Below are 21,672 nucleotides of genomic sequence, written 5' to 3' on the forward strand. Positions count from 1 at the left end.
ACCTATTTTCCATTTGCATGGTCATTGTGAAGTTAGCCACCTCTGTTTTTAGAAGCACAAAATTAGCTTTGGAGATGTTTTTCACTGTGGTTTCATTTATGGGGGGGGGGGGTGGTGAGTGTGGGATGTGGATATCCATGGTGATTAGCTTGTGGTCAGATCTGACAAGGGAGCAGTTGATTACTGCTGTAGAGCATTGGTCGCCTATGTTAGTAATGACCAGGTCAAGGATGTTTCTACCCCTGGTGGGGGTAAGAATGAGTTGGTCCGGACATTGGAATTAATGTATTCCAGAAAACATTGAGCAAGTGTGTTGGCACATGAGTAATTTTCCCAGTTAATGGAGGGGTAGTTAAAGTCCCCCAGTATAAAGGTATTGGGTTGTATCTTAATATTTTCCAGTGTGTTTAGGAATTGGAGTGGGAGTCTTTGGACATGGTGGGGGATCTATAGAAGGCTACAACCTGGATTGATGTTTTACCAGTGTTAGTTGTACCTGAAGTATCTCTGATGCATTATGTTGGGCTACTAGTCTGGAGGTGTGCATATCCTTTATGGGTATGGAGACACCACCGCATTTAGGGCTTGAGTCCAGGTTTTGGGGCCGAAAAGTGTGATATGAATTATAGCCTGCTAGTGCAGGTGTGCTCTCCGGAGCCCTGAACCAGGTTTCTGTTTCTGCACAGATGTCAATGTTCTCCATTTTAAGGAGTGCTTTGAGTGAGTGCATTTTGAGATTTAGACTTCTAATGCTGAGCATCATAACCCTCAGCTTACGTTTACTTGTAGCTGTTACAGTGGTGATTTTGTGTTTAGGACATTGCCTAAAAAGGCACTAAAAGGGTAGTAAGAACCTTGGTCAGTATCCGGGATCCCAGGGGTGACAGGTGCAGGCCATCTCTGGCAAAGCATCGAGGTCTGTCAATCATGTCATCCCAGGCAGAAAGATACTGGATCCCCTTAGAATGACACCAGAAACTTAGCCAGTTGTTGAAGTCAATCATTTTCTGCTTGTAACATCCATGGTGGTGCAGCGGTTGCCTCACAGCAAGAGGTTCTCCCGTTTGATTCTCGGTTGGAGTGCAGGGAGTGCCTTCTGTGTGGAGTCTGCATGTCCTCCCCATGGTTGGGTGGGTGTTTGAAAGACATGCATAAATGGGCGTGCCTTTGTTGAAGGTTGAACGTCAAGCTGTTACCTCAGTGTTCATGAAAATCTACTGCTAATCATTAGCGGACCGGAGTTCCACTGTGGCGACCCCTAACTGGGAAAAGCTAAAAGACAAACAACAACAACAACTGTGGTATCATTCTGGGTGACAGTAGAACGTTACTCAGTGCTAGGGTCATACCTGCTTAGCTACAAGATCCAAGAGCTCCTACATGTCTCTCTTCATGTAGTCCAGGGAGGTATTTCTCAGGTCGTTCACACCAACATGGACAATGACAGAGTCATATTTGTACCAATTGTGGAGTGACCTAAGTGCGTGCATTATGTGGCAGATCCTGTGTGTGTGTGTGTGTGTGTGCGTGCGTGTGTGTGTGTGTGTGTGTGTGTGTGTGTGTGTGTGTGTGTGTGTGTGTGTGTGTGTGTGTTTGTGTGTGTGTATGTATATATATATATATATATATATATATATGTGTGTGTGTGTGTGTGTGTGTGTGTGTGTGTGCGTGTGTGTGTGTGTGTGTGTGTGTGTGTGTGTGTGTGTGTTTGCGCACATGCACATATATGTATACAGACTTGTATCTATGATCTATGTATTGGTCCCATTCAGAAGCTCAATTCTTTGTAAAGTCAAACCTCATAGGGCTGAAATGATATGATCGAATTTTCAGAAAGTCGAAGCTTTTGAATGGATATCACTGTACAGTAGGGATCAGGAGATTTACCCTTTTCCCCACTGCAGTGCAATCTTGGAGTTGGTATGTATAATTTGCAAGTAGTGTGGGGGATATGCCCCCTGCAAAAATGTAGATTTTGGTTATTTTCTGAAGTTTAACTTTCTGAAAAGCTGATCATGTGGTTTGACCATATGAAATCTGACTTTCTGAAAAGTTGAGCTTCTGAATGGGATACATATAGATAGATATATACATGAAACATAACATGATATAAGCATACAATGTAACATCAAATGGCAAATACAGTGCATTAGGAGCTGATACCACTGAAAACAGATATTCCTTTTTGGTACATTACATCAAGAAAACAAGTAGACTTGCAGAGGAGGAGTTGTGCCCTCAACATCCCTGTAACATTAAATATAGTTTTTCCAAGACTGTACAACACTACAGATAACAAGAAATCACCTTCATCTGCACTATTCTTTGTCTACCCAACTAGAACTTACAGCAACATTAACAAAAAGCATCCAAAACCACAACAAAATCCTCAACTATGAATAAACTTATTCAACCCACATTTGAACAAGAGCTAACAACCTACCACCCCTCTTTCTTTATTTAATGCATCAAAATAAATACAAGAGCAGCATTCAGTGAAACAGGAGCTTAACAAAAAGTCATAGCTCCCGTATCATTTGACAAAAATATAACTTGGCAATTAATAAGAACACGTATAAATATGAGTAAATCACAAAACAACAAAACCTCAGTGTATTGATTAGCATTCCATTGGCTGCATTTTTTGATAGAATGTTGAAAAATAGCAATGAAAATACTGAAAAACAGCATTTTTTGCAACCCCACATTTCTTCTGACTTAAATATTGCATTATATTAGGGAAATGTGGAAGTTCCTTAACCTTTTAGCCAGTCATGCACAAAACAGCTTCCACTGTGAATTAACTAAACAAGTTGGTAATTCCCCTTTCAACAAGTGCAACATTTCAACAAAAGCATCAAGACCCAAATATATATGTGTGTATATCTGTATCTATATATATCTATATATATCTATATATATATATATATATATATATATATATATATCTATATATATATATATATATATATATATATATGTGTGTGTGTGTGTGTGTGTGTGTGTGTGTGTGTGTGTATACATATATATATATATATATATATATATATATATATATATATATATATATATTTATATACAATATGGGTCTAATTTATTCCCGTGAAAGCCAAATCGGTTGAATACAATTCACGCGAACCATAACGAACGAAACGTGAATACATCGAACGCACTAAACCGTGAAATTCAAAATCTCAGTCTCTCATAGTTGGCCAGCCCCACCACCCGCAACATACTACCTACCGAAACACAGTAAAAAACAACACATACACACACTAACCAAAACCCTACTTCTAACCCTAAAGTAAAGTACCCAAACCCTACTTCTAACCCTACACTAAACCTTACATACACAACTATCTACTCACTATCCTTAACCCCTCCCAAACCCTAAGGTCCGTAACTACCGCACACTTACCCTACTGAGCTATACCCAAACAAACTAAATATTCCACTCACATACACTTAACAAAACCCTACACTAAACCTTACATACATTACCTATCTATGCACTTACCTTAACCCGCACCCTAACCCTAAGGTCCGTAACTATCGCACACTTACCATACAGAGCTATTCCACAGATGGGCCAGCTATGCGAATTCGATATTTCCACTTTCGCAGTTTAGTGCGCTCAACGTACTCGCGTTTTGCTTGTTATGTGTCAAGTGAATTGTATTCAACCGATTTGGCTTTCGCAGGAATAAAGTAGACCCTATATATATATATATATATATATATATATATATATATATATATATATATATGTATATATATTTATCTACACACACACACACACACACACACACACACACACACACACACACACACACACACACACACACACACACACACACACACATACACACACACACACGCACACACATATATATAGAAAGAGAGAGAGACAGAGAAAGAAATATACAACCATAAACACACACACGCACACACGTATATATACACACACACACACACACACACACACACACACACACACACACACACACACACACAGATACACACATATATATATAGATAGATAGAGAGAGAGAGAGAGACAGAGAGAGAGAAAGAAATATACAAACATATACACACACACACACAGACACACACGCACACACACACACACACACACACACACACACACACACACACACACACACACACACACACACACACACACTGGAAATAGGTATTTTTGTTTTATAAAATATGAAGTCTGTCTTGATCTTGAAAGCTTTACAAGTAAATTACTTTCATGTAATGATCATTTCCAATCATACTAATTTAAAATTTATTGACACCTAGGTGTGTGCTGGACCATAAAACCTCACCAACACAACTAATAAGTCCTCTTTTAGGAAAAACAGAAGAGGTTGAACCGAGGTCAGAAATAGCTAACAGCACATTGCTACTGAAATAAACCAATCAATCATTATTATATTATTAAATTATATATAACTTATTGCAGGTCTCTTTAATTCATTCTGTAAGATTAGTTGCTTAAAAAGGTGTTTATGTTTTACAAAACATGACTTATCTCTTTCTATAAATACATTTTAAATGTACATTTTATGTTCCTATAATGAGAAATGCATATGATGCAATTTCCATTAAAACTAATTTATTTAAAATATATTGATTAACTCAATGGGTCTAACCTAGAGCTCGCATTAATTTAAGCAGTAAATCCCTGTTTCAGAAAAACAGAACAGTTTGTACTGAATAATCTGCTGTATGAAATAACTAACAGTGCGTTACTACTCAATTAAAGCAATTAATTATATTAATTTATAAGCAGAAATAAAGCAATTAATTATATTAATTTACAAGCAGAAATAGTACAGAAATCAGTGGGAAGTAATGGCTTGATATCAGTAACATGGATTTTCCTTTTTTTCTTTTGCATGTTTCTAAATTTTATTCTGATGAGGGATTCCATGTTTGTTTAGGAGCAGGACAGCAACATTTCTGACTATTATTGTTGAAACTTCTCTCTCTCTTTCTCTCTCTCTTTCTCTCATTTATGACTATTATTGTTGAAACCTCCCTCTCTCTCTCTCTCAAACAACCAAACCAAAAACCATCTCATTTGACCTGCAACTTGAACAGCACAATTTGTGCTTTTTATTTCTTCATTTTATTAAAGCCTACATTTTAACAGAATTTCTCAGTGAACTTATTGTTGCGGTGGAAGCCTTTTTTTCATTTTACTATCTCTTTCTCTCTAGTGCAAACCATCATTTGGCAATGACAATTATTAACAGATGACCTGCAACAATTCACACAATTTCTTGAATGCCTTTTATTTGTATTTTTATACTTACTGAATATCAAACAGAGTTTCTGGACTGCAATTTAACCTTGCTTTCTTAATTTTTGTAAAGAAAAAAGATATCAAAAAATAATAACGCTACTTCTATAAACTTTTTGAACACCATTGTTGATAAATAATCTAGAAAAGAAATAGCTGAAGGAAATGAAATGTAGATAAGAGAAAAAAAACAGATGGAACACTAAAGCAGCTGAGTGATAAACTGTATCTTCAGCATTGAACCTCAGTTCTGTTGTCTACAGGTCAAAGTTCAGGATCCAAGGCATCTGTTTTTACATTTTTCCTGAATCCTTTTGTCACGAGCACAATTCTCCAGCTTTAATAACTCATTCATTAGATGCTTCGTATCGGCTGTAGTAGGAGAGTACTTTAGTTTGTCAGTTCTTGAAAACTATTTTTTTGGCAGTCATTACGAACTTCAGACTTCTTCCGTTTGTCCCAGTTTTTCCTTCTTTCATCTCCTGTAACCCTGGCATGCTCCCAGTGTAACCTTTTGTCAGGCCCCACACAGATATCAATCCAGCCCCATTCATGTATGTTTTTCATGAGTACAGATCACCAACAGTGAAATAGGTTCAAATGAGGAGCCATTGCATTGTGGCTTGCAGGGTAGTTTATAGCCCTTACCTCCCCCAGCATTCTAGTGTTGCCATTTGGACTGTTAAATAATGGGGAATCAGTGGATTATGCTTACAGCAGGTCAGTACTTCAACCCAGCTATTGTACACAGCTCTCAGGATATAAAACCTCCCCAGGTCCATAGCACAGTCAAACCTTCTCAGTCCTTCAACCCTCCATTCTTTCATCAAACTCTTATGAACTCTAACTTCCCGGCATGCTTTTATATCTCCTAGATAGGCATGTCCATCCTCCCTGTTCTGCCTTCAAGTGCCTGAAATGTTATTCAACTTGCATTATCTGGACTACACTCATAACTTTATCTCTTTGTGCCACTGATGAACTTAAAAAAAGAGCTTTTTTATAAATGTGCAACAACCATTCAAGTAATTCTAAATTTTTCTTTGACCACTCTTCAGTATCATACATACAGGAACAAAACAAGAATTTGGAAAATTAGTGTTGTTCTATTCAGCCAAATTATAGTATATGTTTTTGAATGACATTTCTAAATTAAAGTAAACCATCACAAGTGCAAAGTAGTATGCATATAATCTCTTAGGAATACATTAACACAACACTAGCAGGAAGAAACTCTATAACGTTTTATTTAGTTAGTTATTTCTTAACATTTGCTTTTCATTACACTAAAAACAGTTGAAAATTATACATTTCAAAAATAATCAACAATATTATAAGGTACAGAGAGATAAAATATGTTACAAAGAGAACAATGAGAAAAATCAGAGTAAAACATTATATGTAATCCTGGAGGTCCCCTTTTGGCAATTCCCAGTAGTAATAACTAAAAGTCATGTGTTTAGTTTAATTGTAGTATAAATGGGGAGGAGGTGATAGGAAGAGAGTATGTAATGTGGTTGAGAGGATATGATAGCCAGGTGAAGCTGAGGAAGTGGGGATGGGAAGAGAATCTGTACAGAGATGGAGAAAAGTAGACAAGATTGATGTTCAAACAGGAGTATAGCATGAACAGAGCCATGAGTTTGACAGGTGGTCTTTCAGAATATGCTTGAAGGAAGAATGGTAGTTGCAGTTCTAGTAGGTTGTGGAATAGAATTCCTTTTTTGGCAGCAAAGTAGGAAATTTCCAATTGCTTTTTGAAGTTTATAGATGGTGAGAAGTTATTCTTCATTAGAACAAAGGGGTCTGTTTGGGTGATAAAAAGAATAGTTAAATGCAGTCCAGGTAGTAGGGTAGTTCAAGCCAGTGAAATTTTTTGTATGATTTCAAGAAGATGCGCCAGAGTGTCAGATGAGCATATTAGTCACAAAACCCCTTATACTTGTCCCGCACCTCACATCTCCATAGATCAAGTGTTAAAGGCTCTATCCAAGGCAAAGAACGCAGCTTCCATGGGACCTGACAGTTGATCTACTGACTACCTCTGTCCGTCAGTGACAAAGGAGCCAGACATGGGACCTGACAGTATCCCAGGCTGTGTTCTGTACCATGTCCATCAAGATCTAGCTTTGCCATTGAGCACCCTGTTCAACCGCATACTAATTACAGGCTTCATTCCAGCAGAGTGGTGAACTGCCATTGTCATCCCCTTGTACAAAGATGGTGCCACTACTGATCAGGGAAGCTATCACCCCATTAGCTTTACAAGTCTTATCTGTAAAGCCACGGAGCGTATTATTATATATCTCATAAAGAAGGACATAGGCATATCCAATTATTTGACCCCACCCAATTTAGATTCATCAGGGGCAGATCTTGCCTGTTGAACTTGGTTGACTTTGTTGAGACTGTCACCAAGGCCCTGGATGAGGGAAAGTCAGTACATACAGCTTACCTTGACTTGGCCAAGGCCTTTGATACAATCTCCCATTCAGGCATCATCAAAAAGCTACCTCAACTTAGCGGAAATCTTCTCTCATCAGATTGGTGGCCAAATGTCTCACCGTTAGGACCCACAAGGTCAAAATAGGAGCCACCACTTCTGACAGCAGACCTGTCACTAGTGGTGTTCCATAGGGATCTGTCCTGAGACCCTTACTGTTTGGCATCTACCTCTCAGAGGTTCAGGCAAAGACAAAGGGCCTGTGGCTGACTAGGTTTGCAGATGACTGTGAGTTGGGTGCTATCATTGACTCCCCAAATGATGTTAACATACTGCAAGAGGGTATTACAACAACAACAAATGACTGGTGCCAAAGTCATGGCCTTAAGTTAAATGCAAAAAATGTATTATCGTACCATTCAGCAAAAACATGCCCCTCTTTTGATTACCACATCAATGGCAACCCCCTTAGCATACAACCTGTGGTGAGAGACCTGGGTACTCAGGTTGACAATCTCACATTCAACATCATGTAGCGGCAGTGGTCAGAAAAGCCTTTTGCTTGGTTTATTTCACAAGTAAAGGGATTGCATCCAGAAAAAAGAATTTTTTTGACCTTTCTGTACTCCTCCGTCATTAGGCCTACAATGGAGTACAATGCCCCCTTTGGTATGTACCTCTTCAAACACCTGCACCCACTGCAAGGGCCACAGAAATACCTCAGAAAGAGAATCTCTGGCCTCAAACACCTGTCCTATGTGGACAGGCTAAAATAACTTTCACTTTACTTGGTATCATACAGATTGCTCAGGGGTGATCTGTGTCTCACCTACAATGCAATATCAGACCCTGCCCTACTAGAGATGCTCCATATGTGTAAGTCTAACTCCTTGCACCTTACCCACTTGAAAAGCCTAAATCTAATATGCAACATCAACAAAACCTGCTGGACAGCTAGGCTTGTCTCCCAGAGGTTGCCCCATCTCTGGAATAGACTTCCCATACATATCAAACAGAGAACCTCACTGGCCCTCTTCAAGCACAACCTTGATGAGTGGATGAGAAAACACAAATTTATCCAAGGGGTTTCACCTTTGTCCCTCATTGACAAGGGCAACAGTTGCTGACTCAGGTTTCTTTTTTGGGGATAAATGCTTGGTTACACTTGTAAGGGTCCCAGGGCCGTTAGCCTAGTAACCTCCTATGCTCCTATGATCCTATGATCATCAACATACTGTATAAGTGATGTTACCTTAGAAGAGGTACATAGGTCATTAATGAAAATGTTAGAAAAGTGGACCAAGAATTCAGCCTTGGAGTACTCTAGTGGTAACAGTGAGGCAAGGAGAGAAAGTATTTTGTCATCTAACAATTTGCTGTTTATCAGATAGGTAGTTTTTAAATTGCTGAAGTGAAGAAGGGGATAGGCCAAGATGGAGCAGTTGTTGAAGACATTTGCTATGTGAGATGATATCAAAGGATTTGAACTGATCTAGAAATATGGAAGAGATACGTGTGGTGAGTCCTTTTTCTTGTTTATATTATCTAAAAAGGATAATAATGTGGTAGTTGTACTATGGCCAGTGCAGAATCCATGCTGAGTACTGGTTAAAAGCTGTTCTGATAGGAGATGGTGAAGAAGTTAAATGCAGATGCATTTTCTAGGATTTTTGATAGAGGGAAGATAATTGCAATGGGACTGTAGAGTTTCCTCCTTGTAAAGTGGGATAACATATGATTTTTTCCAAATAGCTGGGACATAAGATTCCTGTATGGCTCTATTTATTACGATAGCTACTGGGTAAGATATGGCTTCTGCTCCCATCTTAAGGTATTCAGGTGGGAGGTCGGTGCCAGCTGTGGAGCAAGGTTTAAGTTTAAGAAGCATTTTTTATAGTAGATATTGTTTCAGGTTTTCAGGTGAAGTTGTTAGCTCCTCAGCACAATTTCTCCTACAGATTCAGAAACCTAAAAAATCCTCACTACTCTAACATGGAATAAGCTTCCCATGACCCTCTGAAATATTACCCATTCTCATGACTTCAAAACAACTTTTAGAAAATACCCAAACAGTGCCTGGAGATGTCACTGCAATCATCCCATATGAAAACCTTCTATTTCCTACACTGACTATTCAACTATTTCTCTTCTCTCCACTTCTAATCTCTTGCTCTCAGATATCTGACTCTACCACTTTCACTTTCTCCTACCTCCTAGTCTCATTTTCCCCTCCCACTGTAACTCACCAACTAACTGTTATAACTGCCTTTCTGGAAAAAAATCTTAAACTCTCCAGCATTTTCTCACTCTGTACTTACTCACTTCCCCAGTCCTCACCTCCTACTTCATTTACCTCTTTCAGCTAAATCTTCCCTTACTTACAGCAAAGCCTATCTACTTGACTTATTCTATATCAACCTTTAGTGTTTAGAGTAACTCTTAGTGTGTGTTTCTTTACATATTTCTTACATAATCTGTACTGAGAGTTTATTACCTGCTTGTTATTTACTTTTTACCATCTTATTCTGTACTATGGATGTATTATTTGCTTAATTTGTATTGTGGAGCTTTTCTCCCCAGGCCTCCACTGAAAAAGGGCATATGCTCAGTCAGACTATCCCAGTCAACAAATGTCAAATAAATAAATAACATTTCTAGATAAGGATTGCTTGGATTCATATTTCTCAGAGGTTAATGTGATAGTGAAGGGGGCAGTTGGTAGTATGTTATGGGTTTGTGTAGGGGAGGGTGATGTGCTGTTGATGAGGGCAACAATGCTCTGTATAAAGTATTTATTAAATGTAGTCGCTATTTGAAGGAGGGTTTGAGAGGGATACCAGCCTTTTTTAAGCCAGGATTGAGTAGTGTGTAGCATTGTGCTCACCTACCTGAATTAACAAAGAGGAAGATTTTAACACAGAATGACAGAATTGCAGTCACCTACCTGAGTTAATAAAGAGAAAGATTTTAACACAGAATGATGACTTTCATATTTCTTTCACTGTAGAAGCATTTAAGAATTAGGACTGGGGTACTAACTAATGATTTTTTTCTTTGGTTACTAGCTGCACGGTACCTCTTTCAACTTGCTGGTTTGGACAATATAGGCTTCCTATTGTTCCAAGCTTCAGATTTACTGAGATTTTGTTGATCCACCCATGTGGATATCTTAGCAAGCAAGAGATTAGGGTATATGCAAGGCCACTATTCGAGTGCTCTACCTAGTGAATTTTGGTTTAAAGTTTAAGATATGGGAAAAAATGGAAGAAAAATATTGAGATTAAAGAATATCAAAACAAGATTTTATGGAAATTAAAAATAGGAAATGTACAAAAGAAAAGACTGGTATGAAAATATAATAAAGGAATATTAGTATACTTCTCCTTGGAAAAACGTGGATAATGAAAAAGAAAGGCAATGAAAATAAGGCTTATATGGAGTAATAAAATATACGAATGTAAAGACTTAAAATGGAGGATAATGATAACTAAACTGCCTGTTAAAACAAATATGCCCTAAAAAAGGATTCAGGAAAGGGGATGTAACCAATATGGAGAGATTGAGATGATGGAACATGCTTTCTTCAATTGTACAGAGTGAGAGAATCGTGGGAAAAATTATATAAATTAATGCATTGAATGATTCTAAAATTGTGAAAGATATAAACACGAATATGAAATTATTGCACCGAATGATTCTAAAATTGTAAAAGATATAAACATGAACATGATATGGATATTATGGTAAAAAAAGTAAAGGAAGTGATAGAAATTGATGAAGAGCAATTTTATGTTTAATGGGTCACATGGAATGAAAGATTAAATGAGATAAAGTGTAACAGGAAATAGGTATTGGCTGAAATTTTGAAAAATACATTTTTGGTTGTGGTAAAAAGCGTGGGGCCAACCAAAATATATAGAGCTATATGATCTTGGAATAACAAATGTAAGCAATTGTAAATAATGTATATGCTATAAATTGTGTATATAATGTGTTATAATAAAGAACCTCTACTCTTTACAGTAGGTGCCATGGAATCTTTTACTTTCACCTGAGTACCCACCAACACAAGTCATTTGTCTTGGGTTTCTTTGATATGATGTCTTTGTGTTTTTACCATGCAGTCTAATTCAATGGAAGAGAAGAGGGGTGACTTCTGTTGTTGCTTGATGTAGTGATTCTCTTTTCCTGAACTCTCTCTGGACACATATGAGCTATTTCTTTCATCCAGAAATGTCCGCCTTGATTTCATCTTTCTTTCTTTCTTGATCTTTATTTTTTCATCATATTTATCCTCATTCCCTGCCGGGCATTAACCCTCCAGTGAGTAAATGACCTATGTATTTTCTCATGTGGTTAAAGATGATCATGATAGATCTTCCTACCCATGAACACTCCTCCAACCGCTTGGCCTACATGCTTACATGTGCTTTTGCAAATATAAAGGCCTTCTATGCTTTCCTCTGTGTGTGTTCACTTTTGTGCTTATACCGTATGAAGGCTGCTGAGTAGACATGCCTTGGCAATGCCATGCATATATCTCAGGCCCAGATGATACATGCCATATACCTTTCTTACGACCAGCTGTGTCAATGCAGATTGCATTCCAGTTCACAGGAAGGGTAATTTAGCATCAGTCACTTGGTATCACACAGTCTCATTTCTTCCTCAAGGGCTCAAGTCACTTGATCATCACATTTCATCTAAGTCACTGTCATGTTTTCTGACCCACTGGTAACACAGAGCCGACTCCTTGATGTTTTCATTTATGTATAGTTGGATTCTGCCTCTAATGTCCTCATATGTGATGTGTCACCCATCTCTCACCCCTACAGATGGCTGTGTAAATTGTCTTCTTCAGATCCTCATAAGAATGGCATTCATGGTTGAATAGGAACAATGCTGGGCTTTGACTCCTATCTAATTATTGAAAGAGGTCCCTGTTATATTCCATTGGATAACTTAATTTTTATTGATGGTTTTATAAATATATTCCACTCAACCTGTGCTGTGATAAATGATGCCCTTGTTTAATTCTTGCACAAATTCAAAATATTTTGTGTATGTGTAGCTTCACATAATCACTTAACAGTATTTAACTATTCTCAGTGACATAAAGGTGCCATTTTGTTGATGTAGTACCATTAGCAAAATATTAGCGAAGGCCTGATTGACTGCCCTTGTGTTCCCTAGTTGCACCACACTTTTAGATGACCAGCCGGGTCCCTAGAAGAGTTCCTACTGGCAAAAATGGTGGTATTTTTGGTTGTGGACATTTCCATTATGTCCCAGTTCTGGTTTCATGTTTTTTTTTCTTCTGATATGTTTCAGGAACATGTCAATCCTTAATTTTCTTATATACTATTTCCAATTTAGTAAGTTTTCTAGCTTTGGGGAGGAAGTTTAGGTCAACTTGCTATCCTCCCTTATAACTTCTGAAGCTGCCGGCATGTCTGCATTATCATCCATAAGGAAAACGTCCATCAAACTGTTATCAACTTATCAGCTGGTGTCAGAGGCCTAAATGATGAAACAAATATTAAATTTCAATCATATACTTAGGACTTGAAGATCGATGTTTGGATTGCCTAAGGTACACATATTTTTGCTGATGATATAAAGCTTTTTAAACTAGGGGAAATACCCTTTTGCTATTTTGATGAAGGAAACTAAGCTAGCTGTGGAATATCTTTATCCCTTGACCTTTTATTCTAATTAGTCATAATGGTTATGTGCCTTGTTATTCTGCTGCTATTCATATTTTAAGTATATTTGAAAAAGGCAAGGACTGAATATGATGATATAATAGCGTGGCAGGTAGGAATCAGTCTGATGTATTCCCTATTCATTTCCAGTGCTTATTTCACATCTTCATATTTACAAAAGCCACCTAGAAGTGAGTTACTTATTTACTCTGCAGTAAACGATTATTCTGTGTGTTTTTTTTTAACTTATGAAAGCTGTGGTTGTGTTAATTTATTCATACCTGTTAAAAATCATTTAATAAGGTGTTAAATTATGAGAGTTGTCAGGCTAGGCATCAATTTAATGCAGCTCTGATCTGAGTTACATTACATTTAAACATTAGAAAAAACTTTTTATTTTAAAATATATCAGCATTCACCTTACTTGTTTAATTTAAAGTATTTGTTCACATTTAATTCTATCAGTTTGGAGACAAAGTCAGAGAGGCGAGACTGCGTTGGTTTGGACATGTGCTGAGGAGGGATGCTGGGTATATTGGGAAAAGGATGCTAAGGATCGAGCTGCCAGGTAAGAGGAAAAGAGGAAGGCCTAAGATAAGGTTTATGGATGTGGTGAGAGAGGACATGCAGGTGGTTGGTGCCACAGAGCAAGATGCAGAGAACAGGAAGAAATGGAAACAGATGATCCCTTACGGGAACAGTCAAAAGAGAAGAGTTCACATTTAATTCTATAATTTCAATACTACAATTATGTTACATTGTGACAAAAAAAAAGCTTTATAATTGATTTTCTTTGAAGTGCTGAATGCCTGAATGCAACAAGATAGCCAGTACAAGCAGTGCTGCAAATGTGAACTGGAACACGTCTTAATCAGTGCTTTAAGCTCAAGTGAGTTTATTGGTAAAGAAACTTAATGGTATTGCTTCAGGTCGTACCTGTAAATGTGCATGTCTGCACCATATGATATGTAAGCAAGAAACCTTTCACATGGGACCTGTGTAACTGTTGTAGTATGGAAATGAAGCAATCTTACACACCTGCTTGAGGTATCAAATATATTTCTAAAAAACTCATTCTTCCCAATTATCTAGTTTGTGAATTTCATTCACAAAGTAAAACACGACTTTTCCTGTTTGACATAAACTAAATCCTTTGAGGTCAAAGGGTACAACAAAACTGGACTTATCCGTAATTCTGATGTAGCCACTTTTACCTGCAAAATTCCATTCCATTGCCACAAGGCTAACAACCACTAGGTCCTTAATAGTCTAGCCATGCAACTCAAAAGTTACCTGCACATTTGATTTATATTTGATTTATAGCAGTTGATCTACTGACTACCTCTGTCCATCAGTGACAAAGGAGCCAGACATGGGGTGAATTTTTGAAGACCATTCCTTTGGTCCAAGTTGTGCCTAAATAGGGATAGGGAGGAACTCTGCTTCACACAGATGGGGAGTCTGTTCCAGAAAATGGTATCCTCTGAGAAACATATCTGTGTTTGCATGTCCTGTTTATGTCACAAGAAACATTTATGTCTTTTAATCTAGCAGTTCTGAAGCTGTTTGCTTTGAGGATATGCAAAAGGTTCATGAAAACAGGACCCAGGGGTACTTTGTATATGATACTGAGTAAAGAGAAATGACTTTGGGATGATCAGCACAGGAAATTGTGCTTATTCCCTGTATTTTTGTTTTGTAAGGAACCTTTGTGGATGTTCCAGTTGCTGCATGTCTGGTCAGGTACATACCAAAGGGGTGTTATACTCTATGATGGGCCTGATGAGGGCCAAGTACAGTGGTTTGCTGACATCTCTGGATCTAGATGCCATGCTCTTGGTTATAAGTTGAGCAACATCAAAATATTTTCTTACTACCTTGTTTACATATTGGTCAAAGGCAAGGTTACTATCTCCATGACATCCCAGATCACTGAATAGTGAATAAACTTTTAAGGGTGTTTTATTGATGATATAGCTTCTCAGAGTGGCAGACATCTGCAAAGGTACCATAATGCATTTCTTGGTACTGAGTTTGAGCCATAGCTTTGACACTGAGTGTTTGTATTAGACCTTCCTGAAGAATGTTCTCATCTTGGGTGGTTCAGTGACTGCTTCTAGTTTGCAATCATCTATGAACTTGCATAGCTAAAGGCCTTTGACATTGGCTTTGACATATGAGAAGTAGATGCCAAAGAGGAGTGGGCCTAGCACAGAGCCCTCATGGACTGCACTGGTGACAGCCCTCCTTGTGGAGGTCCTCACTGATTCTAACCTCTGGGTTTTATCAGTGAGCCAGCGAGCTATTCAACATCTTACAAAAGGGTTAATGCCTAGTTCCAAAAGTTTATTGACAATGCCCAAATGGGTGTTGCATCAAATGCCTTTGCCAGATCTAGGTAGGCAGTATGCACAGTTTTCACCTTATCCATTGCTTTAGTGACCTTTTCAAAGAAATTCACCAGATTCGGTAAGTAAGACCTTCCTTTGACAAAGACAAACTGGGATAGATCCAGTGTCTGGAGGTCTCTTATGTCCTAGTTGATAATTTCATTTGTAATTTCATTGCCTTTGCAAATAGGACTAGTCACACTAATGGGTCTGTAGTTTCCTGGATCAGCTGAAGGTCCTTCCTTACAGGGGTGGATGATGTTGCAGTCCTCCATTCACATAGCACAAAGCCTGTTTTAAGACTATAATTAAATAATGACTCCAGGTTTCCTGTTAAATCATATTTTAGACTATTCTGGAGGCTTCCTGGGATTTAATGGGGCCCATTGAGGCAGTGTTCTTGGCTTTAGTGAGTGCAGCCAGAACATGGTCCCTTTAAAGGTTTATGTTCGAGGGTATTATTGGAGGATGGTTGAGGGTGAGAGGGAAGTTAATTTGGAACTGAATTTGTCTGCTAACAGGTTCTTTATGTCACCAGGCTTGGTGAACGAGGCACCATTAACCACCAGTTCAGCATATTGCTGTGTGCTGCCCTTGAGATTTCTGACATAGCTGCAAAAAGCCGTATGGTTATCTTTCACCTGGGAGGAGATCTTAACCTCAAAGTTGGCTTTACTTGACCTAATTAGCCCTCTTAGTTACCCATTTGCCTTGGTGAGAGAGTTTTTAACTTTATGGGAATTACCCTTTCTAATTATTTTCCATAGCACTCTTTGTATCTTCTCAATGTATGAATCAAACTCACTGAAAACCCATCAATGACTGCTAAAGTTGAACTTTCTCTACTGTTGTGCAGCAGTGGAAATGGTGTAGCTGGTGTGGTGGTCTTCCCCCATATGAGAGGTACAGAGGACCCGTGCCGCACACCTCCCCACAAAAAAAGAAAAATCTTGTTTACTGAAAGTGGTTTTCAGCAGGTAGGATTTGCACAAACTATATTCGCATTAAATACATTAACAGAATCAACATGAATCCATTTAATTTGGATTGGGTTAATACCACTTTCTCTGTGAATGATTTGTATAGGACAGCTTGTGGGATTTTGGCCTGAAGAGTAAGAACATTTCCCTAACATCCTGTTGAATTTACTTTAGGCAGAATTTCCAGATTCAGTATCAGGGCAAAACATTAATGGAAGCTGTGACACCAACCAGTATTGTGGAAGACTCATTAATTGTTACAGATTTAAATTTGGAAAATATTGGCTTCAGATAGTGGCGAAAGCTCAAAAACAATGGCATGAGAGGTTCTTTGAAGTCTGTGGAGTGCATTCAACAAGGTGAGGATACTCAGGTGTGAGTTCTTATACTGATAATTTAAATGCAGCTTGTGCAGATTTACCAAATATCTCTGGAGTATCCAAAGACATTATTGTATGATTATATTATAGTCAGACTACAGAATCTCAGGCAGAAAGAGATTTGTGGGCATCCATTTCCATCATTACAAAAAACAGTACTATTTATGGAATAGCTACAACACAGGTCACAGAAAATACTATTCAAAGAAACTGGTACAACTCTTCAGAGTAAAGCTGTACCAATGCTAGAACTGCATTAGATTTTGTTTAAATTCAGAACCTTGCATTAGGGGAGAGATGATTCACTGTTTTTTTTTGAGGGGGTGAGTATTTGCTATGCCACTGGGATTGCAGTTTTAACAGGTACATGTACTAATGTGCTTTCAGACAGGAAATTAATATATATATATATATATATATATATATATATATATATATATATATGTATATATATATATATATATATATATATATATATATATATATATATATATATATATATATATATATATATATATATATATATATATATATATATATATATATATATACGTATATATACATATATATATATATATATATATATATATATATATATATAATTCAAGCCTAGAAACAAAAGAAGCATTCTTATTGATGTTCAAGTATTATGACTGGAGAAAAAATGTCTGCTGCAATGAGTTTCATATGTGAAATCACAATAATGGAAAATTAAGGATTTCATTATTTTGGAGGGTAAACAAATATTTATATATAGTATTATTTAGAGTTAGCTACCTGTTGGGTGCCAGGATCTGCCACATAACACAAGCACTCAGGTCAATCCAGAACAAGTACAAATACAACTCTGTCATTATCCATGTTGGTGTGAATGACCTGAGACGTACCTCCCTGGACTACATGAAAAGAGACATGGAAGAGCTCTCTGATCATGTAGCCCAGGCCGGTATGACCCTGACCCTGACTAGCATCCTGCCCTCATCAAGAATGATGCCACAGTATAAAGAAAAAATAATCAATTTCAACAACTGGCTAAGTTTCTGGTGTCATTCAAAGGGGATCCAGTATCTGTCTGCCTGGGATGACTTGCTCGACAAGCCATGTTGCTTTGCAAGAGATGGCTTGCACCCATCACCCTTAGGCTTTCAAATACTGGCTAAGGCTCTTGCCGCCCCATAGTGCCTTTTTTAGGCAAGGCTCAAAAGACAAACCCACCACCATAAATAGAACAAGTAACCTAAAACTGAGGGTAATGCTACTCAACACCAAAAGTCTAAACCTCAAAATGCACTTACTCGAGGCACTCCTCAGTATGGAGAACAGCGACATCTGTGCAGTAACAGAAACCTGGTTTAAGGCTCCTGAGAGCACCCCAGCACTACTAGACTATAACTCATACCATACCTTTTGGTCACAGCACCAGGACCGAAACACAAAAGGCGGGGGTGTATCCATATTCATCAAGGATACCCATACCTCCAGGTTAGTGGCACAGCACAATGAATACATCAGGGATCATCCATGTGCAACTAACAATGGGCAAAACTGCAATCCAAATTGTAGCTTGCTACAGATCACCCACCATGGCCCAGGACACCCATTCCACATTTCTGGAGACACTGGGAAATATGAAGGTCCTACAAAACACCCTAATACTGGGTGATTTCAATTACCCAAACATAAACTGGGAGAACTACTCATGTACTGACTCCCTTGCACAACACTTCCTAGAATTTATAAACTCAAATGCCCTGGATCAACAGGTCAACACCCCCACCAGAGGGAACAACATATTGGACCTGGTCATAACCAGCATGGGCAACCGGTGTTCCACACCAGAGGTCAACCCCTCACTGGTTAGATCAGACCATAGATGAATCACTCTGGATATCTACATTCCGTCCCCACGCCCAGTCAAGGAAACCACCATGAAAACTTTTCAAAAGCAAACTTCACGTTACTTAAGACCGAGGTGGAAAAGTTCACAGTCCCCATGCTAAAGGACAATGCTTTCCAAGCTGCTGAAACCTTTACAAAGGCACTCTATGAGCATCTGCAGGAATGCATGGATCATGCTATCCCAAGCAAAACCAAGACTCACTCCTCCAAGAAAAGGAAACCAGTCTGGTGGACCCCTGCCATAAACAAGCTATACAACAGAAGGAGGAAACTAGTACAGAAAAGAGTAAAATCCCAAGAAGGAAAGACATCCCTGATCAGTATCAGCAAGAAACTACAATCCATCATTAAATCATCCAAGGCTAGTTTCAAAAGAAAAATTGCCAATAACTCTAAAGATAACCACAAAGCTTTCTTTAGCTATGTCAAGAACCAAAGTGGAAACTCTCAGATCTGCTCTGAGTTAGTGCAGAATGGCACAGAATACACTGAACCGACTGATATTGCCAACATTCTGGCAGACAGGTTTAGTACAAACTTCACCCCCCTCTCACCCCCTAAAGGGCCCATAACCATACCAGAAGAATGTAGGGCCCCATCAATCACCAACACACAGGTTAAAAACAGCCCTATCCAAAGCCAAAAACACAGCTTCAATGGGACCGGACGGTGTCCCAGGCTGTGCTTACAAGCACTCCAGAATGAACTAACTCTTCACCTAAACACACTATTCAAACTCAGCCTCTCTACAGGCTATGTACCCACAGAGTGGCGCACAGCAACAGTTATCCCGGTCCACAAAGGTGGAGCCCACAACGGACCCCGGGAACTATTGCCCTGTAAGCCTGACTAGCCTGGTCTGCAAGGATATGGAATGCATCATCATGGAACTCATTAACAGAGACATTGGGAACCTCCAAACCTTGGACCCTACCCAGTTTGGCTTTGTTAAGGGCAGATCATGCCTCCTTAACCTGGTGTACTTCTTTGAGATGGTTACCAAGGCATTAGACGAGGGAAAGGAGGTCCACACAGCCTACCTAGACCTTGCAAAGGCTTTCGACACCATTCCCCATACTAGTATTATAGACAAGCTCACCAGCTTGAACATAAACCCTTACATCATGAGATGGGTTGCCAACTGGCTCATGGGTAGAGCCCACACAGTGAGAGTTGCAGGCTCTACATCCGACTCTAAACCAGCTACAAGTGGCATCCCCCAGGGCTCAGTCCTAGGACCCCTCCTCTTCGGTATATACTTTTCAGAGGTACAGGCAAGCATAGGAGGACTATGGCTGACCAAGTTCGCAGATGACTGCAAACTAGGTGCTATAATTGATTCTCTGGCTGATACAGACACCCTCCAGATGGGTCTCACTGAGACGGATACCTGTTGTCAAAATCATGGCCTCAAGCTAAATGCCAAAAAGTGCATAGTCATCCCCTTTGGAAAAAACAACGTACCCGCAAACTACCACATAGGTGGTAGTCCCCTAAATACAGAAAATGTAATAAGGGATCTGGGGACTCAAGTAGATAGTAATCTCTCCTTTGATAATCATATTGCTAAGGTGGTTAGAAAATACTTCTATGTGGCCCACCTAATCACAAAAGGGTTCACATCTAGAACAAAAGAGGCTATTGTGCCTCTCTATTCATCACTCATTAGATGCATCATAGAATACAATGCCTCATTTGGGATGTACCTTACAAGACACCTTGAACAGCTGGAAAGACCACAAAAGTACCTCACCAAGAGGATTACTGGCCTCAAGGAGATGCCCTATGCAGCCCGACTCAAGAAACTCCAGCTGTACTCAGTTGCATACCGCTTACTCAGAGGTGATCTCTGCCTGACGTACAAGGCCATGTCCAACCCAGAATTGATGGACATGCTCCACCTAAAAAAAGAAAACAAATCCCTGAGAGCCACATGCTCTAGAGATATAATCCTCACCACAACGATAAACAGGACATGCTGGAGGGATAGATTCCTATCCCAGAGACTCCCCATGCTTTGGAACAGGATTCCAGTATACATCAGGCAGAGCCCCTCACTAACAATTTTCAAGAGAAATCTTGACGGGTGGATGGGAAACAGAACATTTACCCCGGGGATCATTGCAGTGGCTCTGCTGGACAGTGGCACAGGGAACTAATGGCTCTGCTGGACAGAGGCACAGGGAACTAATCTAAAGGAGTGGCGAAAGCCAACACATTCTGGCTAGGCTTATAAATGCCCTTGGGCAGATAGCCTAGTAGTTACCTATGAACCTATGAACCTATATATAAAATTATTTAAAAGGTTTGGATAATTAAACTTATGCATGGTTGGATATGGTTTCCCTAAGTGTGATTGGCATCCAATTTACTGATTATTAATCTTCTAATCCAGATTCTCTCACATTATGTGCTGTCAGTGAATCATCTTTAATCTGCTTAATTTTGATTTAATTTTAGTCCCACTATCTGCATGGCTTATTTTCAAGAGGCAACATATACAGGCATATAGGGATTTGTCCAAAACACTGAGAACACTGAAAGCAAGTCCATAGTAT

The sequence above is a fragment of the Protopterus annectens genome, chromosome 9.part0 (assembly GCF_019279795.1).
Source record: "Protopterus annectens isolate FY-2018-M chromosome 9.part0, PAN1.0, whole genome shotgun sequence".
Classification (NCBI taxonomy): domain Eukaryota; kingdom Metazoa; phylum Chordata; order Ceratodontiformes; family Protopteridae; genus Protopterus; species Protopterus annectens.